The sequence below is a fragment of the Mus musculus genome, chromosome 12 (genome assembly GCF_000001635.26).
Source record: "Mus musculus strain C57BL/6J chromosome 12, GRCm38.p6 C57BL/6J".
In the NCBI taxonomy this organism is placed as follows: Eukaryota; Metazoa; Chordata; class Mammalia; order Rodentia; family Muridae; genus Mus; species Mus musculus.
Window position 1 is genome coordinate 114,757,720 of NC_000078.6, and position 6,160 is coordinate 114,763,879.

A 6,160-nucleotide genomic window follows, 5' to 3' on the forward strand; every position below is an offset into this window, starting at 1 on the left:
TATCTCGCTATACTAAGTTTCTGGGTTAATATCCACTTATCAGTGAGTAAATTACATTTGAGTTCTTTTGTGATTGGGTTACCTCACTCAGGATGATGCCCTCCAGGTCCAACCATTTGCCTAGGAATTTCGTAATTCATTGTTTTTAATAGCTGAGTAGTACTCCATTGGTTTTCCATATCTTACAGTGAAATCGAATAGTCTGTTTACAGAAATAATTCACCCCTGTAATTTCAGTGTTCACAGAGATCAGATGAAGTGAGAAATAGATCTAAGGAATAATGACATATGCATCAGAGTCTTTAAGTTGTGCCAGAATTACTGTGATGTCCCTCTCAAAGCCAGCTTCTGCTTTGGTGGCAGCTGGATCCAGCTCTTGCAGTTCCCATTTATAAAAAGGAAATGACAGTAGATAACATCCTCTTTCCTGTCTTCATCCGGCAACAGCAGGGGCAGAGCACTTGTGGTCACAGGATAAATCACTCACCTTACATTGTATATTAGACAAAGTAAAAAGACTTACACAATCACTGTACACAGTACTGATTATGTTGACATAAATCACTGAAATGCTGCAGCACCTGACTCTTAGAAGCTGAAGCAGTTTTGTTCTTAGTGCTGAAATAGGCCTGCAGTTACAAGAATGCATAACTAGTGAACATTCTGACTAGAGAAAATGAAAAGGACCAACCAGGTGAAAGATGTGAATCCTAGAGATCTGCCACTGAGAATTACTCCATAATTTATTTTCTTCAGTGGAGCCTCTTAGGAGATATTAAACAGAATTAATCCTGGAAGACATGCCTACCAGCTGATAGCCAACAAAAGTATGAAGTCAATGTTATTTCTGCAGATATTTTTTCCATTATCACCTTGATAAGGTCTCTTTGTCTTATTGAACTTTTGCTTATATATCAGGGCTATAGAGGTACAGTTACCAGGTTTTCATATGTTTCTCTTTGTATGTATGTGTGTGTGTGGGGGGGTGTCTATGTGTTTGTATGTGTGTGTATACTGTTCTTCGTTTGTTTATTTATTCGCTTGTAATTCCCCTCCAAATTTCTTTCTTTTTTGTTTTTTATTTATTTTTCCCTTTTTCCCCATTTTTCAGCAAGGACAAAGGTGTGGAGTTGGGTTATTTTGAAGGTGGGAAGCATCTGGAAAATGTTGTTGGTGGGGAAATCAGTTATTAGAATATATTGCATGACTTTTATTAAAAAAATATAAAAAGGACACAGAAACAAGTAAACAGATATCTGTGAAATATTATACAAACAATATTTACACTTTTTGTGCATGGAGACATCACATGTCAATCACAGCTGGCCAGATCAGTTAATACACTTAAGAAAGTAAACCACAGAGAACACAGAGTCCCCTGCACACACCTCCTCATATCTCTATGGAGATTGTGACACATGATGTCCATGAGCTTCCATGCAGGTAAGTTTGTCATGGCTTATATTGAAGTTGCACTGAAGTCTGGCTTCAGAAATAATTTATCCCTGTAACTTCACTGTTCATGGAACTCAGCTGAAGGAAAAATGGATGGAGTTTACATGGGGATAATGATTTATGCGTCAGAAATGTTAAGTTGTACCAATATTACTGTAATGTACCTCTCCCAGCTAGGCTTCTCCTTGGTGGCAGTTGGATCCAGCTATTGCAGTTTCCATTTCTAAATAGGTAGTGACAGGAGATAACAACTTTTTTACTGTCTTCATCAGGCTATATCTGGGGCAGAGAACCTGTGTTCAAGAGTATGAATCATTCACCCTACACTGTATAATAGACAAAGTGAAAAGCCTTACACAATAACGGTACACAGGGCTAGAGAATGTTTACTTGCTAGGAGGTTCCAATGCAATAGTCCACAAATTGAATTAGAAAACAGCTGCTCACCATATAACAGTCATTCACTAATCAGTATATCTTACCTGAAGGCTCATAATGTAGACTGCAAGGTTAGGCATGGTATAACATCACTAATGTCTTTGAACTTCTTCTAAACTGCATGATACTGTTCTCCACCAAAAAATGGCGTCAGATAGAATATGCTGGACAGTAGAAGTTTGCTTTCTCTATGTCCTATACCAAAGTCCCTAGATAAGAGTGAAATTCAGAATAAAATGGCTAAGATAAAAAAATCTCAAGTGACAGCACATGCTGACAAAATAAAAAATCCTCCATTGATGGTGGGAATGAAAATTTTACAGCCACTCTGGAAATCAATCTTGGGATTTCTCAGGATATTCAAAATAGTTTACCTGAAGAGCCAGCTATAACAATGCTAGACATATATCCCAAAACTTCCAACTTACACAAGGATGTGTATTCTAATATGGTCATAGATACAGAATCTGGAAAAACTTTTTATTTTTCTGGAAAAAAATAATGAATTTTGAAGGCAATTGGATGGAACTAGAAAATATCATCTTTGCATCTGGTGTTCCTGTTCTCTAAACTAGGTTTTCCATCTTGAGGAAAACATCAGTTTGTATTTCCTTTTATTTCAGTTTTTAGGTCTTACACCATTTTATTTATTACCTTCACCGATTTAGCTGTCTTTTCTTGCATGTCTTTAAGGGATTTATTTATTCCCACCTAAATGCCTCTATCTGTTCGATTGTATTCTTCTGTATTTATTAAGGGATTTATTCATTTCCTATTTAAAGGCTTCCATCATCTTTATAAGATTGTATTTAAGGTAATTTTCTTGTATTTTGATTGTTTTAGGATATCCAATGCATGCTGTAGTTGGGTAGCTATTCTTTGGCGGTGTCATGTTTCCCTGGATGTTCTTGTTGCAGTTGGTATTGGGAGGAAGATGAACCTCAATGGTCCCATTATGAGGTCTCTTATGTATAACATTGAGTTATCTGTTTCCATACCTGCAGCTCTGTATGATTCAGCAACCTCATGCCCAATGAATGTGGGCAGAGACGTAGCAGGAAAATGTATGATGCCCTGTATGGGGGTGACTTTATCAGGGACACACTATTTTGGGTATATGGATCCTGAAGAGGCTAACTCCTGTATTCAGAAAAACAAAACAAAACAAAAACAAACAAACAAACAAATGTGAAACTCAAAATTTGTCCTGTCTACAAGAAATGCATGGACAAATAAAGACCAGAGGCTGTAGGAATGGCTAATCAACTGGTCTGTATTTGTCCATGAAAACCATTTGATAGGCAAGCACCCATCCCTGACACTATTAATGATATTATCTTATGCTTCCAAATAGGAGCTTCTCAATGCTGTCCTGTGAGAGGCACCACAAAGAAGCAGAGACCAATAGTCAAACATTGGACAGAACTATGAGAGACTTACAGAAGAATTGGGAGAAAGATTGATGGATCTGGAGGGAGTTGGAACTCGAAGGAAAACCCTCAGAGTCAACTAACCTGTACACTTGGGGATTCTCAGAGGCAAAACCACCAACCAAAGAGCATACAGTCTGGAACTAGGACCCACAAACATATGTAGAAGATGTGCAACACAGTCTTTCTGCAGTTCCTCCCAAAACTAGAGTGTGGTCTTTTCCTAACTCTGTTGCCTTCCTGTGGAACCTGTTCCCCTAACTTCTCTGCATTGTCTGGATGGATTGGGATAGAATGTGCTTAGTAGTGCAGAGATTTCATGTGCCTATACCCAGGGCTGGAGGGTTCTACCTCTCAAAGAAGAAGGGAACAGGGGGGATAATATTTGAGGGGGGACCAGAACGATGTAAAGTGAATAAATTAAATAATGAATGAAAAATTTAATAAAAAAGCCTAGAAAAGTAATGTTCCAATTTGACTTTGTTGAGATGATTATAAGCCGGAGTATAAATGATAACAAATGTGAACATGGGTATGGAAAAATGCAATACTTGATTGCTTTTGATACGAGTATACACTGTTGTAATGATTTTGGAAATCAGTTTGAAAATGTCACCAAGAATAGTAAACAATATGGTGCAGTGTCCCAGGTATATATTTCCCAAACATGTATTCAAATGATTCTATATATTACTACAGAGATACTTACATGCATTTGTTTATTGCTGCTCCATTTATACCAGCTGGGAAAAGGAATCCACCTAGATTTGTTACAAAAGACAAGTAGATGTTGACAATGTGGGATGTATAGACAATGGAATATTACTCATAGTAAAGTATGAATTATGAAATCTAAAAGTACTGAATAGACCTGGAAAAAGATGCTATATTGGGTCACTTGAGTCCATATAAAAAATGCTTCATATTTTGTCTCCTATATTTTGTTTATTTGAATATGTTAATAGTGTGCTTAATTTGTAGAAGCCAAGAAAGTTATACATATATAATATGTATATACATTTAAATTATACATATATATTATATATATACATATATGATTAGCTTAGGATTTTTTATGATTCCTTACCATTACTGTGAAATTTAGAGGGTTCCTGACTCCTCTGGCTGATCTTGGACATTTTTCCTCCTGTTTGGTTTCTATGTCCAATTTCAACATGATAGGTTTTGCTTTATTTTAATATAATTATTTTGTTGTGTTTAGAAATATCATATGTTGATGGTGTAATTTTATGTTCAGATTATCATAAGAACTTATGGGTCTTCTGATACAGTTTTTTTATTATAAAACATAAGTTTAAGGAAAATCTATGAAACATTTAGCATAGAACATTACCCAGATGCTCTAATTACCCTAATTACCCAGAGTGATTATCACAGATTCTTCCATCATTAGAATATTAGCAATCCTCAGGGAATGTGTTACATATATTTAAAGACTTCTGATCTGTATTCTGTTGGTCAGAGAGCACACTATAGATTCTGGACTTTAGCAAAAGAACCCAACCTAATTAATGCTTCAAAGAACTTTGTAAAACAGAGATTATGTAACCAAAGCTTAAGCTTTATTGTGCAATAAGGTTTGGAATGATTATGGCCATTAATGTTGACTGGAGACCATTTTTCGTCTTCTATTGTGTTAAAATATACTTACAGTAAGCTGTGCTTAGACACCCCAAAGTCTGACCCAGGTTGACAAAGTGAATTTGTACAATGTTCAGATTTTCATCTCTTCCCATGCTCTGTTTCCTACTAGGACACCTGCAGGGTCACCCTCAAGAAATAAAAAACAAGATCCTAGTAGAAACTCTTCTGTGCACTTAGAGATGAATAATGGAAACGTTCATTATGAAAAGTACAGAGAGGGGAGCAATTGTGCATTTAACACATACTTCAAATATGCTTTATCCTTACTTCCTTTCAGACTTGGCATCTGATTTACTTTGAAAATATTAAACAAAGTCATGAGACCTAAAAAAAAATAGGCACTTGCCCATATGGAATATTTACACAACAAAGTTATTATCAATTTTTTTTTTAGTTTTTTTGAAATTTTTTCTTCTGTTTTTTATTGAAAATACATTTTTTTCTTCCTGCAATATATTCTGGGTCTTTTGTTTTGATTTTTTTTCCAGAGACAGGGTTTTCCTGTGTAGCCCTGGCTGTCCTGGAACTCACTTTGTAGACCAGGCAGGACTTGAACTCAGAAATCCGCCTGACTCTGCTTTCCAAGTGCTGGGATTAAAGGCGTGCACCACCAATGCCTGACACTGCAATATATTCTGAATACTGATTTCCTTTCCTCAACACCTCCCTAATCTTCTCCCAGCTTGATTTTGTTTATTCATCTAATTAGAAAACAAACAGAACCTAAACACGAAAAAGAAAAAAAACAAAAAACAAAAAACCCAAAAAACCAAAAAACAAAACAAAGAAACAAAAAAAAAAAAACAACAACAACCAAAAAAAAAAGTGAAATGAAGGAAAGGCAAACAAATGGGAATAGGACGAAACAAATAAACAGAAGAAAATTCACCAAAAACAAAGCACAAGAAATCCATGTGGATGCGGAGACACAACTTCACAAATAATCTATAGAACAAAGCTGGTCAACGGGTATGCCATGGACTATGAGAGTTGATATTGTATCAGTGTAGGGCATGTTCTACATAGAAACACTAGTGATGATTACTGAGACTAAGAAGAAAGGAAGTAGGGGAGCAAAACATCTATAATGTCAGAACCTACCTCAACTAATAGGTATGTACATTGTGGTTGAACAGAAGTTCTATGAAAATGCCTTAATAATATTTTGACCA

General features: G+C 35.9%; 1 gene; it reads right to left on the minus strand.

Moving 5' to 3' along the window:
- The window catches only part of Igh (immunoglobulin heavy chain complex), a 2,751,187-nt gene that overhangs the window by 1,498,952 nt on the left and 1,246,075 nt on the right, over window positions 1–6,160 (minus strand).